The following is an 18,578-nucleotide window of genomic DNA, read 5'->3' as shown; positions in this document are numbered from 1 at the left end:
CTGAAGAATCTCACCTCTACCATTAAAGAACAGCTACATCCAAGATCTTATGTAGTCCAGATAGACCAAGGTGACACATTTTGATGTAAGCGAAGGGATCTAAGAGTAATCCCAGGAAGTTCCAAAACACTGACAGTAAATGTGGATTCTGGCATTTCCCAATTGACTGACCATTCATCATCAACAGACAAAGGAGAAACTGAAGGAACAAAAGAACAACTCCGACTCTAACGAAAGGTTGATACTGAGAAGATGAGAGCGGGAGATTAAACATCCCGAAAGACTCATAGAGACTTGCTCACCTACCTGGAGAAAGGGTATTTGAGGAAAGTGAGTGGAAAAGATTCACTCCAGCGTGATGTGCTGTTGACCTCTCCTCTCTAGGTAGTTGACACATTGAGTTTATGCAAATGTTCTAGATAGGTTGAGAACTGAATGTATGTGTTATTAGCTAGTTAGCTGTTTATATATATGTATGTATGTAAGATTTTATGGGATTTTTTTAGGAGGGAAGATGTAGAGATCTGTTTAAATTATAATCTTGCACAGACACACTCCCTCACAAGGGACACTATTATGAACATAGGAATTTTGAGATGTGCCCTGGAAGCAGGGGTGAAGAACACATGGTAGCTGTGTGCCGCAGTTCACACAGAAGCTCTCCAGTTTGTTTTAATAAAAGTTTTTATTCCTTTTTCATTTGTTGCTTAATGAACCTCAAGATCATTGCAGAGGAATAGGGAACATTTTTATTTAGTTTTGGGCAATTAAGACTCAAGTTTTAATAACTATGCACTATCCTCATGTCCTCTACATGTTTCCTTTTATGACAGACTATAAAAAGGAACTTTCTCACTTCCCCACCCCTTCTAGCTTCTAGGTTTATACCGTCAGTCCCACTGCTTGACACTGATGGGTCATGACAACATCACTTAGGAGCCATATTGTTCCTAGTGTGCTCCAATTCCATGATACAATTCTACTCTCAGGGTTTCTTGACTTTCCCCCCGGAAGGTAACTGCTCTTATTCCTTCTGCCTTGTGTACGACAGCACAAAACTTGCTTTGACAGCACTTCTAATATGCTGTTTGATTGGCAGCACTGAGAATCAAATCTGTGGTCCCCAATATACAACAGTTTCAAAATCCAAACACCAGACTAGCCCTAAACCTTCCTTTCTTTAAGGGTATTGTTTGTTTGTTATTGCTTTGTTTGTTTTACTCATGATGCCAGAAAGGTGGATTGTTACAAATCCACAATCACAGTTAATAATATTACCAGAGCTGCATGGTTTTGTTTGTTCTTTGCATATTTTAAATATTCCTTGTTAGCAGACTACTGAAGCTACCCATTCCACACACTGGTGTTTAGACATCTGAGCCCTCTCCCCTTGTCCTCAGGGAAAGTACTTCCATTGACTAAGTGGGAATTTGATCAAGTAGAGAAGTTTGTTCTTCTTTGTTGACGTCCTTATGTAAACAGCTACTTTAGGCTTGCAGGTTTGCTACTGCTTCTGGTGTTATAACTGGATAAATGGAATGCAAGGAAGGAACTGCAGATATACAACATAAGCCAGATACTTGAATCTGCAGCTGAGTAGCTGAAATTGCTGTATACGTTTCTTGTGCGTTACCACAGAGGAGACTCAAACCAAGACCTGTCTATAAGGTAACAACTATTGATGAGCAGAGGGAGCCTCCCACTAGTGAAGCAGGGAAGAGTTGTGATAGACTGGTCTCTATTGGAAGCTGATGATGACAATTTTTCTAGTATCTAGAAAAATGACATATTTTTCTTTGGCTGCTGTCAGAACATCTCCATACACTGTACCAGGTTGTGGGGAGAAATTAGTCAATTGTTTTGGATATATATCTTAGTCACTATTTTGAAAGCTGATCATTTAAAGATTCTTTTAAAGGGGAGAGAGAGAGTAGAGAGGCTTGCTCATTTTCCAGGAATTTGAGGCTAGCAGGTAATAAATTAAGACCACCAAGTGTTTAGTGGAAATATTGATAATCTGGGCAGCTGGAAATACTGAACCAGGTCCTACAGCCTCTAAGTCTGGGTTGAGTAAAAATAGTGTGTCTTGCTGTTTTTAAAAATAAATTAATGGTGTTAAATGGCAGAATGTTTTCTGGAATGAAATGTGTCGGTCTCAGCTCACCTACACCATATTGCAATATGGACTTAGACCTTTGGGAGCAGAACACTTTTCAAGTTGGCAACTAGCCTGTTTTCAAAACAAACCATTTTAAGAGGTTCCTCTAGAGACTGAAAAGTGGTTTCATTTTAGTTCTGCTGCTTTAGAGCCTGTATGACTCTAGATATCGGAGTATTGACCGTATGTAAGGCTACGATTTTGTCACAGAGGTCGCGGAAGTCATGGAATCCGTGACTTCCAAAGACCTCTGTGACTTCAGCCCTGGTGGCCTGGGGTTGCAGGGTCCCACCACCTCCTGCAGCGGCAGGGAGCTGTGAGGTACCCCCGCAGCCTGAGGCAGTGGGCCCCCAAGCGCCGAACTGCCATGGGCAGTGGGGGTATCCTGCAGCTCCCTGGTTGCTGTGGTGGGGTAGGGGGATTTTGGAACTCTGAGCCCCCAGAGGTGGTGGTGGGGCTACAGAGCTCCCAGCCACTCTGCAGCTGCCCAGTCCCTTCCCATTTTATCATGGATATTTTTAGTAAAAGTCAAGGACAGGTCACAGTTTCTGAGAGCTTTTTCTTTATTGCCCGTGACCTGTCTGTGACTTTTTTACTAAAAATATCCATGACAAAATCTTAGCCTTAAGCATATGTAACCCATGCTTACTCATTCTGGCTCTCTGTCGCCCTCTATGTGGTCCAGCCACTAGGGATATGTCCACACTGTAGCTGGGAGAGTGCTTCCCAGCTTGGGTAGACAGACATGCACTAGCTCTGCTTTACCTAGTGTGCTAAAAATAGCAGTGTAGCATGGGGCAGCACAAACACAGCTTGGGCTAGCTACCTGAATACATATCCAGGGGTGTGGGTGGGTTTATACTCAGGAGGCTAGTCCAAGCTGCCACCCATGTAACCCCCCGGCTACACTGCTTTTCTTAGCATACTAGTTCGAGCTGAACTAACGTGTGTCTGTCTACCCGAGCTGGGAAGCATGTTGCCAGCTGCAGTGTAGACGTAACCTAACAGGAGACAAAAATCTACAAAATGATGGCTTATGGAATTTAATGAACCAGGTAGGAATGTATAATTTAAACTGTTAAAATATTGAGTTTGTGATTTAATGGAAGCTGTGCATCTGCAGCCACTTTGATTTATTATTTACTATACTTCATTTAGCCTCTGTGCTTTCTTTGATTTATTGAAAAGCTAAATGTGCTTTTGTGATATTAAGAACAGCCCAAGGACAGTGGGCAAAAGGCACCCAGATATCTGGTAATGAACTGCTACTGGCTTACTCATTTCCAGCGCACCTCATTTCTTTAATGTCATAAATATATCTTATAAGTGTTGTGCAAAGTGTCAATGAAAAGCTCATGACTCACATGTTATTAATATCATCATGTAACATACGTGCAAGCAACTGGTGTAAAGTTGTGGAAATAAACTGAAATTCTAATTCTTAAGGTGTGTTAGCCAATTTACCCCACCCGAGGATTACCCCACCCAAGGAATGTGGTCTCCTCACCTGGGGCATTACTTCCAAAATACTTTGAAAGACAGTGGGAATGTATGCACATATTGTGTAAACAGACCCATCAAGCTAACAAGGGTAGAGGCAAACCCCACACTATGACGGTGGCGGAGGAGATTGACAGTTGCATGTCTAATGGTCATTCAGTTGCTCCAGAGGGGCAAGAACTGAAAAATTTGCATTTTAGAAGACAAACTCCAGCAACGGAGGAAGTAGCAGGACACTTCCTTCAAGACAGACTCCATGTTGCCTACCTCTCAGCTGGAAATAGACACTGGTCTGGAATGATTCTTCAGAAGAATCCATTTCAAAGATTCATCGGACTATAAAAGAGAGGGACCAAGAAACCCTAAGTTATCAGCCTTTCACCTAAGAAGACAGAGGTATCAGCCTTTTGACTTTGGGGGATAGCTCCTGACCCAGGATTTTGGTCAGCCATCTTGATGGCAACATGTGATGAGGATTTTACCTTGGACCAAGTCTAGCTTTTTTGTTAAGTTTTAGATTCTAGAAAATATTTTCTCTATTTCTCTTGTAACCATTTTTGACTTTAATCCTTATACTTAGGTTTTAAGAGTATCCTTATCCTATCTCTTTGTAGTTAAATATATGCATTTTATTTTTAGTCTAAACCAATCCAGTGCTGTGTTTAAACTGAACTGTTTGGGAACACCAGTTAAAGTAACAAACTGTTGAATATTAACTTCTTAAAAGGGCAACAAACCTTAATATTCCTCTGATTGTTCTAGGACGGGCTGGACATTTCAGAACACATGTTTTGGGGAAAACTTGGGTATGTGGAGTCACTTTACTAGTTGGTAACCAAGGCTGGTGGAGGCCAGTGGAAGTCTGTGGTATTATAGGCAGGCTCCAGGAACCAAAGCATTGGACCAGGGCTGCCCAATACATAGACAGAATGCATACTTGTTGCTGACCCGAGCCATTGTGAGACACTTGGGGTTATAGGATAAGAGATGACACAACTCTTCACTGGTCTGGATTGCACCCCAGAACGTGACAGCTTTCTACAGTGCAACTTGTTGTATAACTCAGTTCTGTTTAATCTGTTTAGGATCATATTAAACGGGTTTGCAGTGAATAACACATTTATAACATGGCTGAAAGACTGGATTTATTTATCTTTGTAAGAATATACGTAGGGGGTCTTTGACTTAGGGTAGAAAAAAGATGTACGACATTTTAAAAAAGTGGTTTTCTGGTACAAACTGAAATGACTGTAAATAATAGTTGCATTATATCCACACACCAGCACAATTATCGAAGAGGTGGATCTGGATTTTTCAATAATTGGATTTTTGGACGGCTTAAAATATTTATAGTTTGATAGCTTTTTAAGCTAAGAGTGCGTATTCAACGAGTCAGACTCCACCATAATTTTTTCCATCTAAAATTGTTAAATTTTCATTAGATGAGTGGTAGGACTTTCAAATAAATAGTGTTCAAACTGCTTTTTGAGCAGTGCTGTGAAGTAGCCCTCTATTAAGGCAAGGCATTGGATGATATTGAGTACCATGTGAGCTGCAGTTTTTAGGGTAAAGGGGTGAGTTATAGCCATCAGCACCATTAACACAGGATGTTCTTGTTTTCATGGGCTCTTACCTTCACTCTGTTACCTTAAAGTGCTTTGTGTGAATCAAGATGTTTTGTATTAATGTTGTGATGCTGGCAGACTAGATGCCAACTCGTGCCAAGATCCCCATGTCTCCTCTGAACATTGACAGATATATAGCTGGAACCAGTCTGGCTCACCTCTGTGTTAGTATTGTTACAATAGGTATTAAAATTATAAGCATGTGTTCAGTGTTTAGACTTTATTGAATGCTTGTGAGTTGCTGCATGCATTAATCTCACTCATAACCTCCGTGTACCATATTGAAAGGTAATATTTGAGCATTTGTACTGTGAGCCTTTGTAACTGTAAATCACCAGACAGGAGAGAAACATTAACTAATGTGAAATGCTGGTCTCCAATAGAAGGGGTTATGTCCTGCCCGACAAGGAAGGCCTCTCGATGCCCGACAAACTATAGTGGAACATTAAAAGGGACCAAAGCCTTTGCTGATTACTCTTCTCCACCTCCCCCCACATGAAGATGAGACTTACAGGTGAATTCCTCCCATCAGATGAGTTTGCAGCTCTAAGCAGAAGAGGAGAAGGAAATAAAAGCCTGTAATAAGGAGGATCTGGATCTTTATGTTGCTTGGAGAGAGAGAGAGAGAGAGAGAGAGAGAGTGTGTGTGTGTGTGTGTGTGTGTGTGTGAAGAACTACTAGGCCTAAGCAAAAGATCCCAGTGCTTAGCCTCTGTTAGCCCAGTGGACATATAGAGCTTGCTTATTATAGAAGCTTTGATTACTTTTTGAAACTTAAGATTGGAACTCATTTGTGTGTATACATTTTTACCTGCTTTAACCTTATGCTAAGGGAAATAACTCTCATTTCCTTTTCCTGTATAACGAATCTTTAGATAGTTTAATGTAGGATTGGCTACAAGTATTGTCTTTAGTGTGAGATCTAAGCTGCAGTTGACCGGGGTAAATGACTGATCCTTTGGGACTGGGAGTAACCTGAATATTTCTGTGATCCTTGGTGTAAGAGTATCTGTCTATCACAAAGGTAAGCGTACCTAGGTGGTAAGACAGATTGCAGTACCCAAAGGGACTGTCTGTGATTCCATGTAAAAGCTGTTATAGTGCCTGAGGAGTTCACACTTGATGATTGGTTGGTGAAGTCTCAGTATAGAACTCCGAGACAGTTTGGGGTTTGTATCCTGGTTGGTACTCATGCTCTTGAGTCACTGCAGGACAGACTGACACTATTTTAGCAAGAAATAACCCAGCTCTCAGTTTCAAAGTTTTTTGGGGAAAAAACCTCTACAATTTCCCTTTACCTCCTCTACCGCCTTCTGTATATTTGCCTCCAGAAATGATTACATTTTGAAGAAGAAAGACATTAATTACTGGGTAGTACAAAGATCAGTACCCTGTAATTTATTTAAGTAAAAACAATCAGATTAATCACCTGTCCTGTGATGATTTATCAGCATGCAGTCTTCTTTCTTAGTTCCTTTTTATTTTTTTCATTCATGGACATTTCCAACGAGGGATGGTATGAAGTTTATTAGGATATATTACATCATGAGTTAATGCTAATACCGTCTGTGTAACAACGTATTTTCTTGATGGTTTAGGAGCGTATAGTTGGTGTAGATATTTGGCTGTAGATGTGTAACTTTTGATAATTTATAAATGGTATTTTCTAATGTCAGTTCAATAGAACATGCAGACACTTTCCTGAAAATGCAGACAACACACAGGTTTTAGAATGAACTCTGAAGATAACAAAATGCTTTCCCTTTTGAATGTACTTTTCTAAATATACAAGTCACATTCAGTTTTGTTATCATCTGTCTTTCATTGTGATTTTCATCTCATGAACTATTTAATTAGCATTTTGTATCCAGGATGTTGGGATTTTTTTCTCACAGTTGGGGTATTTTTGTGGGATTTACAATATTTTTGATATCTGAATAACAAACCAGCAAGTTGCAGTAACAGTAGTGCATCCTGATATAGTAGCTGGCTAGCGTGCTGAGAATACAGTACTAGGAAAGCCCTGCAGGAAACAGGATGAAATGGAAACGATATCATCTGGCATATACTTGATATAGAATTTCGAACTGAATCATTTATAAAGCACCCTATGTTTGGCAATTAAGAAAGCAGAAGAAAACTGGGGTGGATAAGAATCCAATTTAATTTGTTCACAACAGGGATGAAGCTGTCTTGTTTGTTCTTGTTAAATAGATGCTTGTGGAGAATTTAGCTTTTAGGTTAGTGTTAAAATACAATAAACTCCTCATTAAAGTCCCCTCCTGTCCATCTCAGATGTACCTGCTCTTTCAGAAGCAAACAAAACTATCTCCATCATTTATAATGTGAACATGAACAATCTGCTTCAATCTTTAAGGCAATGTTGTGCAGCATGTTACGTTTTTTTTTAAATGGCAAGAAAGTTCTACATGCAATACTGAGCTGTTGTAAGGTAGGTCACCAACCCGAATTATTTCTTAAGGAAAAAAGGACTCGTATTTTCACATTTCAATAAAATTATACAGAGCCTTCAAACTGTGCATTATCATTAAGCATACAGAAGCAACATTTCTGGGACAAAATTCACCATATATAGTTTTTACACATTTTTCACATATATGTTCAGAAAATATTGAGGATAACTATTGTCAAAGCACTTCTAATCTGTCCTCTTATCAAATGATTTTCATTATACTGCTATATAAACACGCTTACCATCACACTTGCTTATAGTTCCCTTCCCTGATCATTGAATCTCCATGTCTTGACCTCTTACAATCACCCTACCTTTTGTGTGCAAGAACATCTGGTATTATCAATGCCTTTATTGTCACATGATTTCTAATGAACCATGGATGTGTGACATTGATAGCATTTGACTCTATTTATTAGTGAGTAATCTGGCCTACTGGTGTGCTGTGTTTTTGTTTTGTTTACTCCTACAGGTAGCAAACATACGGAGCTACGTGTAGGGTGAGAATAACCTCCAAATTGGACAGAGGTAGTCAGGTGAAATGCATTTTAGCATATTCACTTTTATACAAACTTGATATGGGGGGAAAGACTATTTTCCATTACTTAGATGTGGAAATGGTCAGTCTTCCTAATCAGAGCTCTAGTCCGTTATCTGCCCTCTTTGTTTCCCCCTCTTGCTACCTCTCCCCTAAATTCCACTGAAGCTTCTCCTCATTCCCCCTCCCATTATCTGTGCTCTGAACTCTGAAGCCTCTTACTTGGGACCAAGTTATCCCGTGAAAGAGTAGTATATATACACTGTCATATTCACACTTCTCTTGTTATACTTCCATTTTCTTTCATAAAAGGTAATTACTCACAAAATGACATCATTGAGATGTCCCATATTTTGATCATTTTCTTTTGTCTGAAACAGTTAAGAAAACAAAACAAAAAAATCTAGCTAAAGTTGATTTCTTACCTTTTCCCCCACTCATAATGTTGTGAAGAGAGAGATGGAGTGGACAGATCTGCTCTTTTATCTGTGCACTAAGAAGCACTGGATGTTTTTCTTTAATAAAATCTGCAGATTTTTTTTTTTTTGCATTTGTAAAACTGAAGCAGGTTGTGCAATAAATGTTTCATTAACTGGTTGTTTGAAGGAGTGAAAGAAGGATACCCCTGAGGCAGCATGGTTTAAAGCAGTGGTTCTCAAACAGGGGTCTGGGGCCCACTAGGGGGCTGCTGTTTCATGGGGGTCCACTATACAGGGCCAGCATTAGACTTGCTTGGGCCCACGGCAGAAAGCCTAAGCCCCACTACCTGGGCTGAAGCCCAGGGCTCCAAGCCCTGCCACCCGGGGCTGAAGCCAAAGCCTAAGCAACTTACTTTCAGGATCCCTTGAGGCATGGGGGCCCAGGGAATTGCTATGCTTGCTACCCCTCAATGCTGGTCCTTGCTTTTAAATGCAGAAAAACAATTGTTGTGTCACAAGTGGGCCGTGGAGTTTTTATGGCATGTGTGGGGGGGGGGAGACTCAGAAAGAAAAAGGTTGAGAACCCCTGGTTTTAAAGGATTAAGTACAATGCTCAGAGTCAGGGCCAGCTCCAGGCACATGCTAAGGGGCGGCATTCCATCCATTCTTGGGGCGGCACAGTCCGGGTGGCTTTTGGGGGGGGGGCAGCAAAAATGGTAGAGCCAGCTCTGCTCAGAGTGCTGGATTTCCAAGTTCTCTGTCTGACTGGCCTTGATGCTTTTCATTTTTATGCTAATAATGTGCCTTTTAGGATAGAATGGTCTCCATTCAAAAGAAAATATTCAGCGCCAGTGCTATCTGAGAAACCACAGTGTTTTCTAATGGTGACTGTTGTAGGTAAATATCATTGTCCCTAATTTACAATGGGAGAACTGAGGCACAGAGAGAGTGACTTCTGTAGATCAGTGTCAGATCAGGATTAGAATTTAGGCCTCAGTACATGCCCAGTCCAATAGACCAGAAAACTCTCCCAGGCAAATCACTTATGCCAAATTTTTCAAAGTTGGATGCTTATAATTCGACACTTACACATGTACTTAAGCACTTAAATAACTGATCTGATTTTCAGAGATGCTGAGCATCCACGGCTCCCTGGTGACTTCAGTTGGAGCTGGGAGTGCTCAGCATTTCTAGAAATCAGTCTCCTAAGGCATCCAAATTCCAAATAGTGGCCTCAATGTTTCTGAGCCTCAGTTTCTCTGTTGTAAAATATGGATGATAATAGTTCAAGCCACGGGCAGTTTGTGAATAACACCATACTAGATTGCCATCTTAGGATCAGACTAATAGCATTTCTGCTCTGCGGCTGTTTGAAATGGGGTGTTTTCTTCTCTCCCTTTGACAGAATATTTCATCTAATTTTCTCAATATTCAAAACGTGAGATACTTTCATTCCTCAATGAAAGCTGCATAGGAATCTATTCATTCTTTAATCCCTTCTGAATAATCAGTTGTAAATGACACTTTCTCCCTGCTGATATGCTGTTTGCCTCTGGCTGGACTGTGCAGAGTTAAATTAATGTGACTCCTTCTTATATGGCCGTTGCAGATTCATAGTGAAGAAAATTCTCTTGTGAAGGTGAAGTATGAGTTGTGTGTCTGGAGGCAGCAAACATAGCCAGACATGAATCTTGCTGTCTCATGATAGGATACAGCGTGATACTAACTGGAAGAGGAGGCATAGGCTCTGCTATCATTCAGGAAGATAAATCTAGCAATACTTCTTGTTACCGGCTCAAAAATCTAATTTCAGCTGCAGCTAAATAAGACAGGCAAGCAGCATCTATTTAAAGGAGTTCTGTTAACATGCATCGACTTTAAATGTTACCTACCTAAATGTTGATTTTAAGTCAGTGGGAATAGTCTCCTCAGTTTACATCTCCTGTTTTAGGTCAAGAGTTCAATGAGATGTTTAAAAAACAAAAAAACCTCTTTTGAACACAATCAGAGTAAAATACAGAGTGTGCACTGCCTGCAGAGCTCCACTAACTGCTTTCTAGACCAGTTAAATAACAAGCTACACATGAACTGGCTTATGCCACCAAGCTCTGATGCACCTTCCTTGTACTGACAGCTTCTTCCCCCTCAAATCCCAGGAGCTGCTTTTACTCATTACCTGTTTCTACTGAAGCATTTATTTCATCTCTCTTATGCAGACTCATTGATGCACACACTGCTCCTTTCTTCCTATGACACACCATGTGACTTCTCTCCAATGGGGTAGACTTGCTGGCCCCGTTCAGTTCCTCCTCCCCTCCCGCCAGTGAGACAGTCTCTCACCAGAGGGGCTTTGAATGATGTTAGTAGTGTTCTTTTTTATTGATATATTAATTTGTGAAAGACTATTTGCATGGGAGACTGGATGAATACCAATGAGGAAACAGGCTTTAAGTCATAAAGATCTGTACCACTACTGAGAGCCTAGTAAAGGCTCTGTTATTTTTTTTCCCAGCAAAGGCAACAAGAACTGATTTCTTTCAAGGTAGAAAGGGTTAGTGTGGAGTCATGCTGGATTCTCAGAGCAAGCATCATCCCTTATGTCAAGCTTGTGGTACACAGAGATATAACTAAAGGCAGCTAGTTTTGCTGCTGCAGCACTAAAAGTGCAAAATGAAGTGTTTGAAAATGGAGAGAGTGAACTGGGAAGGGTTTTTATTTTCAACCTGTTTATAGCATGTCACAAACAATGAAAAGTAAAAAGTGTTACAATTTAAAAAAAAAAAAAAGAGGAATGTGGTGGATGGGTGGCACAGCCTTGCTCAGAACCTGGAAAGCAAGGGGTTAAAAATACCAGGGAGTTAAAACTATTTTTCAGGCAACTAGATGTTCTCTAGCTGCTGCCAGCATTTATCCATAACATTGTGCCAAAGCTTCTGCTCTCTTATCAAGGTTTATTGGCAGCAAGTAGCTGATTCCCCAAGAAGATAAGGACATATACCAGCAGCAAAGAGCATGTGAGAGCTGGCAGACTGTATTAGTTTAGGACTGAGAACAGTCTTGGAGTTGTCATTCTCTAATCACAAAGATGATGCATAGCACCAGAAAAGGGATATTGTATGTGCTCGCTCTCTCTCTCTCCTCCACAGAGTGTATTTTTCCAGCAGGAGCTAAACACCTGTATTTCTTCTGATATATAGAAAGCCTTTACTATTAATTCCAAGGTCTTGCACAACCTGCTCTGCAAGGCCCTCTCTGACCTTAACATATGCTCATTGATCTCAGCTCTCTGATCTGACGTGTGCTGTGGCATCTGTCTGTCTAGATACATATACAGCTCCCATCTCCATAGTACTTGAGCATCATAGATGTTTTGAAAGTAAGAAAAGACCACTCAAGTCATCCTGTCTGATTCTGCTGTATTTTGCAGGACTTACTCTCTATATAATTTCCGTCTTATTTAATGAATTTTTGATACCTCAGGACAGGATGCCTTGCCCACTGCTCTTAGAACTCAATTTCAATGTCTAGTTATTACAACACTTAAGGTTGTTTTTTTCCTGTTATCTAATCCAAGCTTTTCCTTCCTTATTTTTGGACCATATCCCCTCCTTTCTTAAGGGAGTTCCTTCACTTTCTTCTCCCCACATTGAGCACTTCACACCAACTCCTGCCAGGTGACCTGCCTGTGCCAAGGTATGGGTCTCACAGAAGGCTGTTTCCCTCCATCTTTACAGCAGACAAGGAACAGAATCATGGCAGATAGTAAAAAGATGGTGTGTGCTAGAAAATGTACAAAAATAAAACAGCACTGACAGGATTTTTTTATTGACTGACAGAGTTCAAGCGATCGGAACAGAGCTTGTCCCATTGCTTTGTGCCAGTTCCTCTCTGTTCTGTATTTAAATGCAGTACAGTTGTTTTCACTTTGATGCTGACAGCTGAAAATGACAGTACATATTGGATCTGGATACCTCTGATGGACACACAATGAATTTTAAAGAGAGGAAAGTATGAGACTGGAGCTAACTCTTTTTCCAGGAGGAAATAGGCTTTTTGTTTACCAATAACCATTTGAAAAATATGGTGGGAAATGAGTTAGTCAAAAATATTTTAGTTAAAGAAAAATACTTTAGAAAAATAATGCTAACTCTGCTTACATTCATGTAATGCTTTCTTTTACAATTGGACAAACTGGCTGGTACAGTAAATTAGTTCAATATTTTTTCACTTGTTTTTTGCATCCAGTTTAGGCTTACAATATTCCTTGTGGGATATTTGTCTGCATCACAAAACCATTTGATACAATTTAGTATTCTTTACTCAAGAGAGCACCTGTAAATGCTCACTCAAGGCATTTAACAGGAGTAGGAAGGGTGGCCTAGCTCAGGATTGAGGTGGATTGGCAAAACTATGTAGGGGAAGCTTTTAAAAGTCCTACCTGAAACTTGCTGTAGTATCAGTCACCCAGGTCTAAGTCACCTTGGTTAATGAGCACCAAATATTCTTGAATTGTTTCTTGCATGTACACATACCCATGTAAAAAAGAAAAGAAAAGAAAAGAAGTAACTCTTCAGCAAAACTAGATTGTAATAACACTGATGGTAAAACCTACAAAAGCAATTAAATGGATCATTTGGGATGAAACCTCCAATACTTAATTACAATGGGGCAAATTTGGAGATGATAGAGATTGGGCTCCATCGTGACTTGTATCAGAGATTTAAATAACTCTTAACAGTAAATGTATTTTTTTGTATATTTTATTCTTTGTCTACTTTACAAAAGGTGTATGGGGTATTTAATTGTGAACATGCCATATTTCTATTGTCAGTTATTGTTTCCTAGACAAGAAATGGTCTTGATTTCAGAAAAAAGGAAAAATGCATGTGTCAAGGCTGATTCCCCATTCTGGCACTTCAAGTGCAGAAGGTGGGGGCCAACAAGGATTTTAAAAATTAATACATCTCTACCTCAATATAACATGACCCGATATAACACGAATTCGGATATAACATGCTAAAGCAGTGCTCCAGGGGAGGGGCGGGGGACAGGGTTGCGCACTCCGGTGGATCAAAGCAAGTTCAATGTAACGTGGTTTCACCTATAATGCGGTAAGACTTTTTTGGCTCCCGAGGACAGTGTTATATCGAGATAGAGGTGTACTGGCTATTCCAGGCTGGTATTAAACTCCCAAGGTTACAGGTTCTCTCTGATCTTGGATGGGTAGATGCTGCCACCACCCAAGTGCAAAAAAAATGCCCCCTTTTGAGAACCCAGGAAGGAACACTTGGGGATTCCTTCCTGTGGGGTACCCTCAAGCCCTTTCACCACCACCCCTTCCCGGGAAGAGCTGAGAGAAAAACAAAGGAAATCAGCTGTTGCCACCAGCTAATTAAACAACATGCACAAACCTCTTAGGGACACACAAATCCAATCCTGTTCTTAAAAAAGGTAAATGTTATTAAACCCAAAAAGAAAGGAAATACATTTGGAACTTAGGCTTTTTGCTAGATCTTAAAAGAAACAATTATAAAAATTAAGCATCGAGATAGTTCTCTCGAGGTTCAGCTTAAAGATTACAAGCAAAACAAAAGCATCTGGGGTTAGCACAGAGGAGTCCATAAGCCAATAAGAAATAAAAGAAATAACCCTAATCGTGTCTTCCTAGACATTCCCTGTTTACTTACATATTTGGGGTTTCAGATAAGTAGGGTTGAGGCATGATTTGATGCTTTTTCATAACTGGTTTTAAAGCTTTTTACAGCATAACTGCACCCTGTTCCCTTCTTTCCTGGAGAACAACCACACCAGACAAAGGGAAGTTTTTTTCCCAATTTTAAAAAGTTCTAGCCCTCCCATTGTCTCTTTTGGTCAGGTGCCCACTCCCTTTCCTTTACCTAGCCAGGGAGACTATTTAACCCTTTACAGGTAAAGCAAGCAGAGAACAGCCACCAAGAGGCACTTTATAGCTAACTGGCTTGCTGGGTGTCCATAAAAGGGAGCTACCACCTCCCCACTTCATTTATCACAGCATGTCTATTGTACAGTGCCACATACAGTGGTTGTTCTTAAAGTCTAGCCACTAAAACCTTGACTTAATAGTTGTAGTTACCTCAGTATTTGTAATATTCACTATTCTTACTATAGGGAAGAGTGAAGTAATGTTATTTAGTTATCTAAGGCAATTGGTCAGTTTTTAAGGGTTACTGGTATACAGTAATTATGTTGCTGGCAATACTGAAAGTTCATATCTATACCATAGATATATTTAAAAATAACTGGAGGACACTGCCCTTTTTTAATAGTAGATATTGGCCCAAAGAAGAACCCTAAATCCATATTCCTTGATGTTGGTGGGGAAGTTTGGGTCATTGATTAATAGATCTAGGTTTGGGCACATGTGTTAGAACACTTGTTTTTTTTCAGCACCCTTGTCTACAGTGTTTAGAAGTTTGGACATGCACAAGGAAAGACACCTGAATTAATGGCATGCCTACTTCAGCTTAGAGTGCATCAGTTAAGGGTGCACTGAGAAAGCTATAATCAGTGCTGTGGTTTCCCTCTTCCTCTTGTTCTCTTTTCTTTTAAACAAACAAACAAAATAATCTGAAATTATATGAAAAAAATCTAATGCAGTGTGTTAGCCAACACAGGTTCTAATCGCACCCACTGTCTCTCTCTCGCACACACACCACATTATTGGTATTTTGTCCATGGTATTAACATTGTATATATTAAATATGAATGTTGGGTAGTTATGCTAATTGTCTTGTATTATGCTCTTCCCACAGTTCTGTTCACCTACACTAAGGCTTTGTCTACACTGCTGGGGTAAGTCGACCCAAGTTTACACTACTCCAGCTACGTGAATAACGTAGCTAGAGTTGACATGGCTTAGGTGTCTACACTGAGCTGCGTTGATGGGAGACGCTTTCCGTCGACTTATCTTACTCCTCTCGTTCTGATGGTGTACTGGAGTTGACCAGAGAGTGCTCTGTGGTCGATTTAGTGGGACTTCACTAGACCTGCTAAATCTACCCCCACTGCATCAATTGTAGCAGCATCAATTCCCGGTAAGTGTAGACCTGGCCGAAGTACCCCACAATACTTTGCAAAGCTGAAGTCAGCTTTGGCAATGGCAAATACGAAACCTGTTAAAGGCAAGATATATTTGTTCTATGTCTTGGTACAGATAGGGAGTGCCTTCAAAGCCCGTAAGATTTGGGATGTAGTATCAACAACAAAAGATAAGGTACCCCCGGACACAAGAAAAACAAAGTAGAAATCTGATTGGTGAATATTAGTCTTGGGTGACCTACAGAGTGATTTTAGCTCATAAACAAACATGATAAATAGGGCTAATTTGGAGTATAGAAGGGGAACTGAATGCTGTGAAAAAAACTACTTCCTAGATCAGAGGTGGGCAAACTACGGCCCGCAGGACCGTCCTGCCCGACCCCTGAGCTCCCAGCCGGGGAGGCTAGCCCCCAGCCCCTCCCGCGCTGTTCTCCCTCCCCCGCAGCCTCAGTGCGCCGTGCCGCCAGTGCTCTGGCCTGCCGCTCCTGCCAGGCAGTGCGGATGGGGCGGAGGTTCTGGGGGGGGGGCGGGGGCAGTCGGGGACAGGGAGTGGGGGGGTTGGGTAGGGGGTTGGGTCCTGGAGGGTGGTTGGGGCGGTGGTCTGGGGAGGGGGTGGTCAGGGGACAAGGAGTGGGGGGGGGTGGATGGGTCGGGGATTCTGAGGGGGTGGATGCGGGCAGGGTCCAGGCTGTTTCGGGAGGCACAGCCTTCCCTACCTGGTCCTCCATACAGTTTTGCAACCCCGATGTGGCCCTTGGGCCAAAAAGTTTGCCGACCCCTGTCCTACATGGATTGGTAGTGCAGTAACACTTTCTTTTCTGTATTGTATTGCTTTGTCTTTAGACAATAAATTGGCTAAGCTTGGTTATTTAGTCTCTTGAACATTTTTAATACTGAACCATAAGTATAGTCAAGCAATTGGCTATATTTTACACAATAAGTGTGAGGGGTGATCAGTCTAGCAACTCCACAAAGTTGCACACGTAGCATTTTCTATTTCTGCTTCCCTTGTTAAATATAGCGTTCAACTTTAATGTAGTACTCTTCATATTGTTAAATGTTTATCAATAAAAGACACAGGCCCAGAGAAGGTTTCTAGATTGTTTTCTAGAACATTGGTTCACTTTAGCATTTCCTGTCTCTTGTATGCTTTATTTCTAAGTTATAATGTTGCTGGATTACTTATTTATTTGTTTATTTATTTATACTAAGTGCAATTTCCAGATAAAAATTACTGATCCTGATTCTCCTCTTTAGTACACCAGTGTAACCGAGAAGTAAATCGGTTGAAGTCAGTGGAGTTACACTGTGTAAACAGTGTGCCAGCGGAGAACTAGATTCCCTGTCTCTTGCCAGGTGGATTTGAGTGTCCTTAAGCAGGAAAAACATTACCAGGGCCTGATTCTCATTTACACAAAGGCCCTTTTGCATTGATTTGACAGTTTAAAGGGATCATAAAGTAGGTGGGAGTTACCTTTTCCATTCACTGTAGGGCCCTTTTACACTACCACAGCAGTATAAAGAGAGACTTAATGTAAATGAGAATTGGGCCCTGAGTTGTTGTTTTATAAAACTGAGTTTTGGATATTACAGCGTATAGGGTTTCAGAAGGAATAATCAAACACTCAGATATTCCCCTTCTTGCAGCTTTGTAATATAGATGAATTTATTCATTACAAGCATCTCTCAAAACCTAGTAAGCCAACATATTACCCCAGCTTCTCTCTCCCTAGAGTGCTATTGCATACCATGCTGCCACAATATGATCTTCATTATGGTCATTTCCTTGTTTTTAAAAATAATGTATGTTGGATTATTATTTTTACTGTAATTACTGTAATTTCATCAGCTGTTATCTTGATATGGCATGTAACTGTGAGGAGAGCAACAGAGTATGTGAATTTTTATGAAGACATAATTATGATGTATATTGGTGTAGAATATACAGATCCAATTATGTGCAATCATACCGAATAATCAAAAACAAGTGAACTGTGGCAAGTGTGTGCAGTATTTCATTTGGAAAATTCAGTGTAGTGGCTGCTTTATTGTTTAAAAAGGCAAAAGTAGTCTGGGTTGTAGCATATCCACCTACCCAAACCATTTGAATTATTGGAATCCCAATTTTTAAAAAATGCGTCGCTTCAGAAATACGGATTTTTTTTTTATCCATTTTTGGATGAAAGTTAATTCTCTTAGTTTGGGATGTGTATTCTAAGTTTCAATCTGATGTTATAAAACCCTGACAGAAGGCTTTTTAAATACCCTTCAATCTGATTTCTATATTCATTTGAAATCCTTTTCTGCTTGACTTCCAGTGGTTTCCCTGACAGGAAAAGCCATAATTTTCTCAGCAACCATACTGTACAAGGCAAATAATATAAATTAGCTTACACATGTCTATCTTTGATTTACAACTAGGTAGAATACTATTCAGATCCCACCTTTGGACATGAGGTGTGGTGACTTAGAAATATTGGTACCTCCTCTTCCTTAAATTCATGTATTTATCCTTTAATTGGATTTACCTGCCCTATGAAGCAAATACCACCCCTTTGACTGCAGAGGCTCCTTTAACAGCAATACCAGCACAGTTCCTCTGTGAAGGGGAGGGTAGCATTCCGGTGGATGTGAGCTCTGCAGGGGCCCCATGGGCACAAATAAATAAAGGTGGGCTGGGGATGAGACTGGAGGATCCATTGTTCCACGACTCCTCTTTTCTCTCTCCCTAGGAGGAGGCAGCATGTAATGGTCCTAGGGACTCCTGCTGCTTCAGGGATTTCCCCACA

At 40.6% G+C, this 18,578-nt stretch overlaps 1 protein-coding gene across 3 annotated transcripts in view; it reads left to right on the top strand.

The window, feature by feature from the left end:
- The window catches only part of SV2C (synaptic vesicle glycoprotein 2C), a 183,032-nt gene that overhangs the window by 13,797 nt on the left and 150,657 nt on the right, over positions 1-18,578 (top strand). Inside the window, exon 2 of one of the 3 annotated variants that reach the window (XM_034773884.1) lies at positions 15,504-15,543. The exons of 1 other annotated variant lie outside the window; for it this stretch is intronic. The gene's annotated coding sequence lies outside the window, so the exon portion shown is untranslated. Of the gene's footprint in view, positions 1-15,503; positions 15,544-15,633; positions 15,786-18,578 lie in introns of those variants that run through there. One more of the 3 variants, XM_034773885.1, reaches the window with a different exon arrangement.

Source organism: Trachemys scripta, chromosome 6 (assembly GCF_013100865.1).
Source record: "Trachemys scripta elegans isolate TJP31775 chromosome 6, CAS_Tse_1.0, whole genome shotgun sequence".
NCBI lineage: Eukaryota > Metazoa > Chordata > Testudines > Emydidae > Trachemys > Trachemys scripta.
The sequence above is the reverse complement of the archived record's forward strand: the minus strand, read 5'-3'. Positions and strand labels throughout refer to the sequence as shown.